General features: G+C 36.3%; 2 non-coding genes across 2 annotated transcripts; both read right to left on the bottom strand.

Annotated features, from left to right (window-relative positions):
• Window positions 1-804: 804 nt before the first annotated feature.
• LOC149232152 (U4 spliceosomal RNA) lies at window positions 805-952 on the bottom strand. The gene has a single exon (XR_016248524.1). It is a non-coding gene; the product is annotated as a U4 spliceosomal RNA (small nuclear RNA).
• A 7937-nt stretch (window positions 953-8889) lies between these two features.
• LOC149232151 (U4 spliceosomal RNA) lies at window positions 8890-9037 on the bottom strand. Its single transcript, XR_016248523.1, has one exon. It is a non-coding gene; the product is annotated as a U4 spliceosomal RNA (small nuclear RNA).
• Between the last annotated feature and the right edge of the window lie 4890 nt (window positions 9038-13927).

Here is a 13927-nt window from a genome sequence, read left to right as displayed (position 1 = left end):
TTTTCTGGTTTCTCCTTTCAACTTTCATGGTGCCTTGATTTTTCATGTTCCTCCATTGTGCCTTGATTTTTCATGTTCCTCCATTGTACCATTTTTTCTGGTTTCTCCTTTCAACTTTCATGGTGCCTTGATTTTTCATGTTCCTCCATTGTACCATTTTCCAGCTCGTCTCCCTTGTCTTTGTGCCTTTTGTCTTCCCTACCTTAATCTAAATCTGGATGGGTCAGAGTTGCGGACACACCCCTTCAATATTCCAATATTTTCACCTCATGGTTGAAATCAATACTCACGCTCCATCTTTTGTGCTTTGGTCTTATCTTCTATGTTTCTGGTCTCTTAGTATATCGTTTTAACTTATCCTCTCCCGCTACAACCGATCCTTTGTTACATGAGTAAAACTTAATTGTCGCTCTTTGGTTTCTTGCCTTTCTACATCTTTTCACTGACTTTTACCTTGATCTCAATCCCTATTATGAGAAAACGAAGCTTTTACCATTGTTGTCGCTCTTTGGTGTCTTGACATACAACTAAAGGCTAGTTTGGAGCCCGTCAAATGTAACAACAATTACTCCGAATGTAGCTTTGCACGAAACTCAAAAAATTTTACCATACTTCACCTTTACCTTACTCCGAAGCAAACTTTGCCCGAAACACATAAAAAATTACCATACTTCACCTTTACCTCACCCCGTCTTACAAGTGGCTTATTGCTGGAAACAGTGGCTATAGCTGGAGACGATGTAAACATTTACTCCAAGCTCATTTTGAAGTTGTATTTTCCAATTTATTTTTCGATTTGTTAGGGCTCGAGCCAAAGGCGAGCCCTCCAAAAATTCTCGAGGGCCAAGGCGAGGCCCAGGCCAACGAGGGGGGTTGGAAATAGTTTTCAACCAGCAATTGACGCGCCTCGGTTTTACCTCACTAGCTGCGTCATTGCCCCAAGCGCAAAGATGGTGCTCGAATCTTTGTTCCTTCAATTTATATTCTTCCTCGCTATAATTTTAGTTTCTTTGATACATGTGGGACAAAGATAATGCCACTATTTTCCGCCAGAAACACGTGTAAGTCAAAGTCAATCTGCTTCATTAACAAGGTTTTTAAAGAACCCGTGATTTCTTATTAACAAAAGTGTTTAAGTACAGGGCTCAATCAATTAAGCTGACACTCCAGGCTTAATACATTTTAATAGACCACAATTACATAGTAAGTGACCGTTGATAGAAATTGGGGTTTAGGAATCCTCACCATGTTGGTTTTAGTCTAGAGAATGTGTTCGATGGTTGTTTCCACCAGGAATCATTGGCAAACTTATAGAGAAGACTGCAAGGAAGGATGTGCGAGTATCAGTAGTTTTGCCTTCACAGGAATCTCGTAAGGAAACTATAGGTTTTTGGTGTAAATGCTCTTTGAACACAAGTTTTTCTTGACTTTATGTTCTTGGAATTTTTTTCATTGCCTGGAAGACGAAACTCCTCCTTGTTTGGGTCAAAATTTTTTATACGGAACATTTAAATTATAAGTTCTGGTCTGGAGGAAATTCGGTCTTTTCCATTAAGTTGGTTCAAACAAGATTTTTTATGCGGAACATTTAAATTATAAGTTCTGGTCTGGAGGAAATTCGGTCTTTTCAGTGCTCATTAAGTTGGTTTGGGTTCCTTCTTAGCCCTGGGCTTCAGTTTTGATTTCTGGTGGGTAGCAGCAGGCTTCAGGTGGGACATTGTTCAGAGCTCTCCCGCACAATGTCAGCTCATAGGTCTGCATCTTTCCTTTGGTTTATGGTCCTGTTAATGTCACTTTGTGTCTTTGTTATGGTATTTGGCTTTGCTTCTTTGTTGTTTTGTCTGAATCCTTTCTCAAACAATGGGAACTCTGGTGGGCTTTGATTTTTAAACTATGTTTAAGGAGGACAGCGCAAGAATTGCTCTGGCTTTTAGTAGAAGCGTCATCTTATTTTCTCACTGGTTTGAAATTTCAGGTTGCCCCAAGTTCTCCTCTCTTCTCGTTGTCTCTCTCACGGCTTGATCATAACTCAGGGTTTCTTCCAACTTGGGTTTCAATGGTTCCATTTCCTATGGAGTCATTTTCCTTGTCACATTAGACTCTGGTCTCTTAGGTCCTTCCTTCCTCTGTGTTCTATGGTTCGCACTGCTAGGTCAAGGGGTCGTCCGGGTATAAGGAGCTCCCACCGCCCTTGAGCCCTAACACTCTGCAAAACATTCAGAAACTCTTTGTGTAGTCAAACCCTTGAGTTCAAGAGCCCTAACGCTCTGCAAAACATTCAGAAACTCTTTGTGTAGTCAACCCCATGAGTTCAAGAGCCCTAACACTCTGCAAAACATTCAGAAACAGTCTTTGTGCAGTCAACCCCTTTTGCAACTTGAAGAGAAATTCAGAATGCAGAAAGAGAGGCATTTTCCATGCAAAAATTGAAGTAGGAGGCTGCGTTTTAGACACTAGAAACGCCAGAATTAGGCGGAACGGGTATATGTAGACCATCGATTTGTACTGGCAGGGGCGAAGTGTTGGTTGATTGCTCGGAAACCCAGCAAGAGATTTATTATGTATTAATGAAGTGCAGAACCAAATAAGGAGGGTTAATGACAGGGTATCAATGTTGGCCAAGCATATTGGAGTTTTCCAATTCAAAAGAGGACTGAAGCACAGGACACCATCTACATGGACTCACATTCCAGATAAATGCTCTTTCTGAGTATTTATGTCATGCATAGTAATGCAATCATAGAAGAAATAGAAGAAATAGTTTATCTGTTTATTGTAAATCTCTAGTCTGTTTAGACATTTCTAATTTTTTTGTTTTGTCACTATATTCAGACAGTTTATGTAGTCCAAAGACATTTTCCTGTACTATTATTGGTCTACTTCCCAATGGAAGAGTAGTCACAGTGACATCTCTATATATTCTTGTTGAAAATTAATATGAAGTCTACCAAATTCAAAAAAAAAATATAAGCACCTAGGAATTTGAGTCTGCATTAAGTGGAACACAAGCCATTGTTGCTTCCCTCATTGTCTTTATAACCTGGAACACAGATTGGGAAAAATAGATCCTCGCTGAAAATTCAAAATTAAATAAATCTAGGTTTTAATAAGACATGTGGATACAATATATTGCGGACTGAAATGTGGTCAGTGTTGCATGTGCAAATCTTGCTTTTCATTTTCATTTTGAATGCGGTTCAGGTTTGCTAAATAGAAATTATCTGAGATTAGTAAGATTAAGGTCCCTGCAACGGTCACTGTGCACAATTAAACCTCACGCATCTTGTTGGAGAATAGGATGGCCATGAAACAGGATTTAGTTTGTTTCAAGTATTATTTGAGGGCTTCTGTATTATATTGTGAAAAAAAATTATTTAGCCAATGATTGGAGGATTTGTCATATAAACTTAGTTGACTAGCGGAACTATTTTTATAGTTTTCGTATTAGCTGTAGTGGTCTGCGTCATAGCACATATCATGCATTCAATAAACAGAGAGAAGAGGTTGGTTTGTGAAATTTTTAATACTGTCGTTGATATTCACTTATTTGAAATAGATTATTTGTTTTCTGCCATTTATGTATGTGGTAAACACTAAATAAAACATTATTGTAATTTCTCGAAAATTAACTCATATGGATTTAGAAAATATTGCACACATACAAAATAACAGATATCTATATTTTGTCCCAAGGGTTAGTTCACCTGGTGGAGTGCAGATCCGGAGATTACAGGGTCAATTCTCTTCAATGCCCTTGGGGTTAGCGCTGCTAGTCTGGCCTGCGGGCTTTAAAATATTCACTTCCGGATTGATCTGCCCAGATTTTCCTATGAAAAAAAAACAGATACCTATATTAAAATATTGCACACATACAAAATAACAAATATCTATATTTTGCCCCAGTGGTTAGTTCAATTGGTCGAGTGCAGATCGGTGGGTCACAGGGTCAATTCTCTTCGATGCCCTTGGGGTTAGCCCTGCTAGTCTGGCCTGCGGGCTTTAAAATATTCCCTTCCGGGTTGATTTGCCCAGGTTTACCTATAAAAAACAAAAAACAAAAAACAGATATCTATATTTTTGGACAAATGTTTCTGGAAAAACCCCAGTGTGGGAAAACCATTTCTGCAAATAAGTATTTTTATTATGGAAAATTATCGGCTTCCTCTGGAAATTGGACCTCCACTGGCAAATTTTCTCTTGCTCTGGCAATATGACCTCACTGAACCAACTCGCACCACTGGGGAAACTCGACCTTTGCAGATAAATTCTATCTCCCTTTGAGAAACTGGAAATCACTCTGAAGAAATCATTTGAGCAACTCAATCTTCAATCACTGTTGATCTCAAATGTTAGTGTCCTCCATGTTATTGCTTTGTTCTTGCTATCATTGCAAATCTGTAACATGAATTGTGCTCTCTAAACACTTATCAATCTCCTCTTATAATCTCTTATTGACAAGGCCACAATCTAATCTTAATAGATAGCTCCATCAAATGACTTTTCTAGAAATTACGAGAGGAAAATCGATTTGTCTAATCAACTATTTTCTCTACTTAAGAAAATAATTAAATTTACTAATTAAAACAATCTTCTTTAGAAATTAACTGAAAATATTAGAGATAATTAATCCATCAGTGATTCTAGCTCCTCAAACACCAACACCACCTGAGACTAAAACACATATCAAAGCTACACAAATTAACATTGTTCTTAAAACCCAAAGGAATTGCATATCAGTGCAGCGAAACAGATCAAATTAAAAAAAAAAAAAAAAATGTAATTTTTGAGATTCAATGAATTTACGTATATATTGGCCCAACTATGGATCAAATTTAAATAATTTATGAATTGGTTCATTTTTCGCCTCCAATGAATTTGCATACTGGCCCAACAAAATTCCAAATTGTAGAATCAGATTTGAAGCATTTATGAATTCAAAAATTCATAACCACCATGACTGCACATGTTAAATCTTGCTTAAAAAATAAAATGTACTTTAGAGAGTTGCCATTTGAAACGACACTCAGAAAGATAAATACCAACACAAAACATATCCTTTGCTAAAATTGTTATTCCTGGATACATTGTTAATATAGTCACTCAATTGGAAGGAATCTTAGCATTGATATAGATATTTTATAAGGTATAAAAAGTTTACGGGAAGGAATTTTTATAACGAAGAGCCAGGAAAGAGGGGAAATGTGCAGATCAAATTTAATTTTCTAAATTGACTTGTGAGTAAAAGGTTAATTTTCTAAATTAACTTGCGAGTAAAAAGTTGGTATTAAGAAATTCTTTCGATTGAAAATGGATTGCATTTTGGAAAACGTATGCCATATTGCATAAATATTAAATATTAAGTCAAGGATGTGCACATTGGTGTATTATAATATTAGTGCTTTGGCAATATGAGTTTGGTGCCTTGGGATCCTTTAATATTGCTTTGGCAATAACCTCTGAGATATTGTGATATGGATGAAAATGAATTTGTTTTGAAGATGTAAATTGTGTGATATTTTAAGTTTTATATAGTTTTATATATTAATAATTTTAAAGATATTTATTATTAATAAGTTGTAAGATATTTAATATAATAATTTTAAGGATTTATTTGATTAGTTAAATTATTTTTTTTAAATATATTGTAGTTTTTTATTAATAATTGTTATTATAATTAAATATTAATATTTACATTTATTGTTATCATTGTATCATATTTATAAACAAATTATAATGATAATTTGAGTACATTAATACATAGTAAAAACTTAAGTATCATGAAAAAACTAATATATGTATAGTGAAAAATTAAGTAATGAGAAAACCAATATATGTATAGTGAAAACTTAAGTAATGAGAAAACCAATATATGTGTAGTGAAAACTTAAGTTCAGTGAGAAAACCAACATATGTATAATGAAAATTTAAGTACCATGAAAATACCAACATATGCATAATAAAAACTTAGGAACTATGAAAAACCAACATTCTAATTTAAGTACCCTGAGAAAACCAACATATGCATAATGAAAATTTAAGTACCATGAGAAAACCAACATACGCATAATAAAAACTTAAGAACTATGAAAAACCCAACATTCTAACTTAAATGCTATGAGAAAACCAACATTCTAATAATGTCTTAATTGTATTCAAGAAAAACAAATATAATGTTTTATTCCTAATTTGTCTCATCTCAAAAACTTAAGTCATAGATCACAATAGTGAAAATAATCATGACAGCAACAACCAAAGATATCCTACTTATGTCATTATATAACAATTTACATACTAACTATTATCTAATTTAATAATAAAAAAATCCCTTAAAGTAAATAGCCATGTATCATAAGACTTTATCTAATTTAAAAAACAACAAAAAAAAAAAAAAAAAAAAAAACTCTTATATTAAGTGATCCGCCAATAAAACTAAAAAACCATAGAACAATTACTAAACCCCTTTATCACTTGGTAACCTCGTAAGTATCCTCCTAGACCCCTTTATTACTAGGTAACCTCATAAGTATCTTCCTATAAATGTTCATTTTGTATTGCAAAATTACATGTGTTCCAAATGACAAGTGAGTTTTTTTGGGGGAATATTCTATGTAATCCTTTATTCAAAATCATGTTGATTAATTTTCCCCTTCAACACTTGGTCCTCATTCCAGCCCATGTTGATTAGTTGTCCAATTTGGTGCTTGGTTTTTATTCTAGCCCCATGTTGATTAGTTGTTAAAAAACATATTATATCAAAGAGTTCAATTCAACTTGTGACCATGGTGAGAAAACATATTTAGGGGCAGCTATTAAAGGAAAATCAAGGATGCTAGTGGCGCAGATGAGGACGGGGTCACATCACCTTAGATGTGAGACTCCTAGGTGGAAGATCCCCAAAGAAGTTTGGGAAGAGAGAACTTGCTTTTTCTGCGATAAGGATGTGGTGGAGATGGAATGGCATTTTGTAATGGAGTGTGCAGCCTATGAAGATATCCACATTCAGTATGAAAACAATCTAAAGGGTGACAACATGCACCGTCTATTTGAAAAAGGTGAGATCAATATTGTAAACCATAGTCAAGACTCATAGTAGAAGATCCAATATAGAAAAGAATATGAAAATAAATTAAGATTGTTATTCTTTTAGTCTTTTAAGTTGTTTAGCCTCATAAACATCATTAAAATTATTCATTCATTCATTTATATCTTTGCTCTTTATTCTGTTATTTTCCCCTTAAAATTATTTATTCATTCATTTATATCTTTGCTCTTTATTCTATTCTTTTCCTGACCTCTCCTCTCTTCCTGTTGATTTCTCCCTTTAACTTATCTTCCTTTACGTGCCCTGATTTTTCATGTTACTTACTGTACCATTTTTTCTGATTTCTCCTTTTAACTTTTATCTTCCTTTACTTGCCTCGATTTTTCATGTTCCTCCATTGGACCATTTTCCTGCTTGTCTCCCTTCTCCTTATGCCTTTAGTCTTCTTCTGGTTGCTTATCTTCCTAGTCTTCTTCTGGTTGGTTTCTACTTATCTTCCTTTACGTGACTTCAATTTTCATGTTCCTTATTGTACCATTTTTCGTGATTTCTCCTTTTACCTTTTATCTTCCTTTACTTTGCATTGATTTTTCATGTTCCTCGATTTTCCCTTTTATCTTCCTTTACTTTGCCTTAAATTGATTTTTCATGTTCCTCGATTTTCCCTTTTATCTTCCTCTACTTTCCCTTTACCTTGATTTTTCATGTTCCTCGATTTTCCCTTTTATCTTCCTCTACTTTCCCTTCACCTTTATTTTTCATGTTCCTCGATTTTCCTGCTTGTCTCCCTTGTCCTTATGCCTTTTGTCTTCCCCTACCAGGTACCTTAATCTAATTTTTCATGCTCCTCGATTTTCCCTTTATTTTTAATGTTCCTCGATTTTCCTGCTGGTCTCCCTTGTCCTTATGCCTTTTGTCTTCCCCTACCAGGTACCTTAATCTAAATCTGGATGGGTCAGAGTTGCGGACACATCCCTTCATCTAAATATGGATGTGTAGAGTTGCGGACACACCCCTTCAATATTCCAATATTTCATCTAAATCTGGATGGGTCAGAGTTGCTGACACATCCCTTCATCTAAATATGGATGTGTAGAGTTGCGGACACACTCCTTCAATATTCGAATATTTCATCTAAATCTGGATGTGTCAGAGTTGCAGACACACCCCTTCAATATTCCAATATTTTTGCCTCTCATGGTTGAATCATTACTCATATATTCCACTATTTTCGCCTCTCATGGTTGAATCATTACTCACGCTCCATGTTTTGTTCTTTGGTCCATCTGGGTCAGAGTTGCTGACACATCCCTTCATCTAAATATGGATGTGTAGAATTGCGGACTCACCCCTTCAATATTCGAATATTTCATCTAAAAAATCTGGATGTGTTGCGAACACACCCCTTCAATATTCCAATATTATCGCCTCTCATGGTTGAATCAATACTCACATATTCCACTATTTTCTCCTCCCATGGTTGAATCAGTACTCACGCTCCATGTTTTGTTCTTTGGTCCATCTTCTATGTTTCTGGTCTCTTAATATATTGTTTTAACTCATCTCCCTCTACGAGGGTCCTTTGTTTCATCTTACAAAGGGTAAAACTTAAACCCTTTTACCGTGTTCTCGCTCTTTGGTTTCTTGCCCTTTTTACAGCTTTTCACTGACATTACCTTGATTGAACTATGAGAAAACGAAGCTCAAAATGGAATAAAAGATCAGTTAGGAAGAAATGTAAATACTACACTTCATCTTCATCACGTCTCCCTCTCACAAATAGCTTATCATACCAGGAAACGACAATTCAAAGTAAAAATTTTAAATTTATTTTTCGACTTGTTAGGGCTCGAGCCAAAGGCGAGCCCTCCAAAAATTCTCGAGGGCCAAGGCGAGGCCCAGGCCAACGAGGGGGGTTGGAAATAGTTTTCAACCAGCAATTGACGCGCCTCGGTTTTACCTCACTAGCTGCGTCATTGCCCCAAGCGCAAAGATAATTCTGAACTGTTTGTTCTTTCTATTTATATTCTTTCTCGCTCTAATTTTACTTTCCTTGATACATGTGGGACAAAAATAATGCGACCATTTTCCACAGAAACACTTATAAGTCAATCTAACCGATGCTTCAAGAAAGATTGGCAATTTATTTGTCAGAATGCTAAAGTGTGCATTAAAACACTCCTTATTAACTTATTATACGTATCATTAAATATTTAGTTTCTCGAGGTATTTAAGTTTATTACATTTTGGAATTATTTTAGTTAGAATTTGAATATATATAAAAAAAAAAAATGGGGAGGGCGAGGTCCCCTTAAGAAGTTGTATTAGGCCCAATATACAATATACATTATGTACAATCATCACATCACAATCACATCCATATACAATCTCAATAAATACATCATTGGTTGCTGCGCAGCGCATCAATATGGGGCTCGAACACGGACAGGGTGCGATAAAGTCGGCATCCCCGGCCGCGAGACCATGCACTCGAGTGCAAAATTTGAATATATATATTTTAAAGTAAAAATGTGATTTTTCGTTATTTAAAATATGTTTTTGAATGTATAAATAGATTCAACGTTCTCAAAAATTACTAAGACATTTGGATTGTATAGACTACACAACTCAAACTTGTGATTCTAACACATCTTTGTCATATTTTGGTCAAAATTAACCATAAAATATGCCTAGAAAAAAACCAAAATATAGAAGAGTTAAACTACAACTTTAATTTGCCTCGGATTGGGTGTCTACGAAGGACAGGTGGGGAGGCACATTACAACCATCCCACCAACTAACACCGCAGAGGGATGTGGCAGCATGCTCCCTTCAAGACATTAATCTTCGAGGGATGTGGTAGCACGCCCCCCTCAAGGGATGTGGCTGCATGCATATCTTTGAGATTTATGGTGAATCATACCAAGCTACAGAATGATCCTAGCAAATCAAATTTTCTGACTAGTTCAAGGTTTAATTGGAAGCAAGTAGCAAGCACTCCATTCATGATTTAAAACATTGTGTGCACAATGACTTATTATGTTGCTCAGCAAGTAGCTCGACTCTAGTATACTAATAAATGGAAGAATTTTGGCATCCTGGGGTGTGCCATTGGCTTGTTATTACTCCAAATGGTGAGCAATGTAGTATTTCTTCTCTTTGTTTGCTTTTCTCTGGAATTGTCTGCAAAGTTTGTGGTTCTTGGTGATCATGTATTGTGAGTTGGCTTGGTTAAGTTGTTTCCTTTGCTCCCTAGGAGGTTTCATTATCACTTCACATCTGAGACAATTTGAGCTCCTCTAGTTTCTTTTGTGCTCAAAACTCTTCCTTTGCTCCGCTTTTTCAGTGGCTTTATTACTTTTCGAGACTCGACTCTTCATATTTTTGTCACCCTCCGTGGATGGCCTCCACCTAATGTTAGTAGTGCAAGGTGGCCTTTAGTAGGCATCTTAGTCAAGTTTCTTAATTTGCAAGACAATATGCCTTGTCAAAGGGCTAGGGCTCGACATGGCCTGATCTATTACTAGGAGCTTGGACATTTACGAGCTCAAATGTGGGCATAGATCTTGGTATCCAGGTACCATGAGCTCAACCCCAACCAGTCCAAGATGAAATAGCCTAGGTAGAGCAGGAGTTGGTTGATGAGAGACACAGATGTCAAAGATGGTGGATTGGGTCTCAGACACAAGGCATACCAAGGGCCACTACAACGAATACATGTATACTATGGATATTTACTAACACTTAAATTTCTTCTTGGAAAAGTCTTGGTTGACAAAAATAAATCCAAGAGGCTATCCTCCTGACCCTCAACGATATGCAACAACATACGGCTCCATGGATTGTAGGCTCAAATGTTTAGAGAAGCAATTAAGCATCCCTTCTAATCCTAATTGCTCCTGGGGTAGCAACAAGGAGCCCATTCTAATCGAAGCCACCGATTTTGATAAGCATAGATGATTACCTTATAGATGCTCTATTCTTCTACTTCTATTTTTAAGTTTTCTTTTTTTTGGTTAAGAATAGCCCTAAAGGCCCTCTAGACTTATTTAGTATTTTTGTTTTTTGGACTCTAATTAAGAAACTCTCCTCTTGATTAATAAAAAAGAAATTGAAGTTTTGTATCTAGTCTGATTTGCATAATAAACTTCAAATGATATGCATATATATCTCTAATTTAAAAGAATAACAAACTTTATTTAAAATAACAAAAACAAACTAGAACTTCAATTCTTTCAATAATAAATATTGTTTAATATTTGGGAAGAGATTTAATTTCTTAACCATAATCAATTTTTGTTTATCATTAAACGATGGGATTAATCTTATATGCTTCATTTCTTGTCCTTAAGAGGAAGTCTCTAGATCAAATCTATAAAAAAATTATTTATTTTTTCAGATGAAAAAAACGTTGGTTTATATAATGTACCAGTGCATATGTTCGAAATAAAAGCAAGAGTACATCTTAGCTAACATATTCAAAATATTTTTGTTAGATAAACTAAAGGAGACCCATAATCCTTCCATATTTAGAGTGTCCATCCAAGGCAAAGAGTCAACCAAAAAGTGGTACATAACTTCTAACATGGTTGGAAGATAGTTAGATGAGAAATCCCCATATAGTCATACAAAAAGTTGTAAATTGTAGCATCGAGAAGCTCACAAAAACATATATGTGATAAGGGAATAACGCAAATAGGAAAAAGACTAAGGTAAGGGAAATGATCCTTGAGCCAACTCTGTCCCACCTTCCATGTATGTGTAATGGAAGTTACCATATGAATCAGTGATCCCCTGTTTCGACAGCAAATATGCAACCTGGTTCTTCTCACAGTATATATGTTGAAATGTAACCTCATTGAATGAACCCATGAGATGCTTGATTTATGTAATCCACCCAGAGAGATGCGGGGGAGAGAAATCTAGGTTTGTCATGATATCATTGATGAGGACTTGTGAGTCCCCATACACAAATAGTGTATATATACAAAGTTGTATGGCAATCCACAACAATCCCCACAGGGCTAGAGTTTTCGCCCTCATGTTTGTACCATGTCCCCCATTCTAGTGGAGTCTATAATGGCAAAAGTGATCTACTCTCAGCCAAGCGCCACAACCACAAACAAAATTCTGAGCAGCACTGTCAAAATATCTTGTCGGGAAATGTAATTCATTTGGAGCAGATCTGAGGGATCTATCCTTAATCACACCAGACGAGATCCTTACATCCTGAAGTCTGAGTAGTACTTTGTGAATGATGACGAAAGGGATCACCAAGGTCCCTTCAAAAATAAGTCTATTCCTAGCACACCAAATTTCCCAAGTGGTAAGGAAAGGAATGGCCTTATTCTTTTGACCCTGATGCACCCACCATAAGAAATAGTCGTCCAAGCTATCAGAAATTCTGAAGGTTATATTTAGAGCAGAGCATATACCAAATCATATGCAGGCAGTGAATTGACACTCTAAAAAAATATGACCATTTTCCTCATTGGCATTCTTGCACAGGGGACATCTCCACGGCCCCCTCCAACCCCCCTTATGAATATTCTCCCAGGTAAGATTTTTATTTTTCCAGACAAGCCAATTAAAGAGAATGATCTTGGTGGGAATGTCAATTTTCCAAACAAGTAAAAACCAACATGGATGGAGATTAGAGTGATGTAAATGAAATAGGTACCTATAGGTATCTATAACCCCAATCATCTTTGCACAAAGCTTCCCTGCCTAGGTAAAAGAGTTGTCCTCATCAGATCTACTGAGGCCAGCATGTCTCAATTGAAAAATGTATTCCTCCCATTCGGTCGCATACATGTTTGACAAACCCATCGATTCTACACTTTTCCAGACTGGCAGTTGCCCATTCCAACCGTCAATAACCTGTTCTAGAATAAAGAAGCCTCGTTGTTGGAGGTGAAAAATCAAGTTTTCCGACAAGGCATGAGCCACCTCCATCCCTTTTATGTTGTCCATGCCTATCATGATATGGTTTCCTCTACCAAATGCCCAATAAAATCGCTGTAAGAAATAGTCGGCTTTGAAGACATCTCCAAATGTACGAATCCTAAGAATTTCCAATATGTCCCAATCTGATCCAATACTCGATCCCCCTATTATCAATATAGTTAGTGGCAACAATGTCTCTCCAAATACCAATAGTGAAAAAAGCCCGCCACATAGATTTGAGGATGAGGGCGCGTCCAAAATGGATGATATAAATGATACCCTAACCCCCCAACTCCTTACGGGTAGAAACATTATCCCATTTGCACAGATGGAATTTTTGGTGACCCTCCTTGTCGGACTAGATAAACTCAGCCATGATTTGTTTGATCTTGTTGATGATAGATGCAGGCAGGATGTATAGGTGTGCCCAATATACAAGCACTTGTTGTAAAATAGCTTGAAGTAGGATAAATCTACCCCCAAATATAAGCTCTTGTGTGCCCACCCATTGATCTGTGTCTTATACTTATCTAATAGCCACTGCCAATCTGAGGCATTATAATTATTGGGTTTGATCCTAAAACCCAGGTATGTGACACCTTCGCTTAAAGGCATAATCCAGAAAATGAACATGTCGTTGATGTCCTTAATTACACCCAGGTCTCTAGCAGAATATAATATGAAAGATTTACCTTCGTTAGCGTTCATACTAGATGCTTCCCCAAATCGCTGCAATATGTCATGTAAATGCCTCCATTGTTGGCAGGAGGCCATACCAAAAGCAAGAAATTCATCCACAAACAAATTATGGGAAATTTTGATGCCTGCCGCTAGTCTAATACCTTCGAATTGACCCTCCGAAACCGCCTTCCTAATTTTTAGACTAAGACAATCCATCATTAAAATAAACAACAGTGGTGAAAGAGAGCACCCCTGTCG

Source organism: Pinus tabuliformis, chromosome J, assembly GCF_031772625.1.
Source record: "Pinus tabuliformis cultivar Carrire ecotype Pingquan chromosome J, CPIR1, whole genome shotgun sequence".
Classification (NCBI taxonomy): Eukaryota; Viridiplantae; Streptophyta; class Pinopsida; order Pinales; family Pinaceae; genus Pinus; species Pinus tabuliformis.
This window is presented reverse-complemented; position numbering and strand designations above follow the sequence as displayed.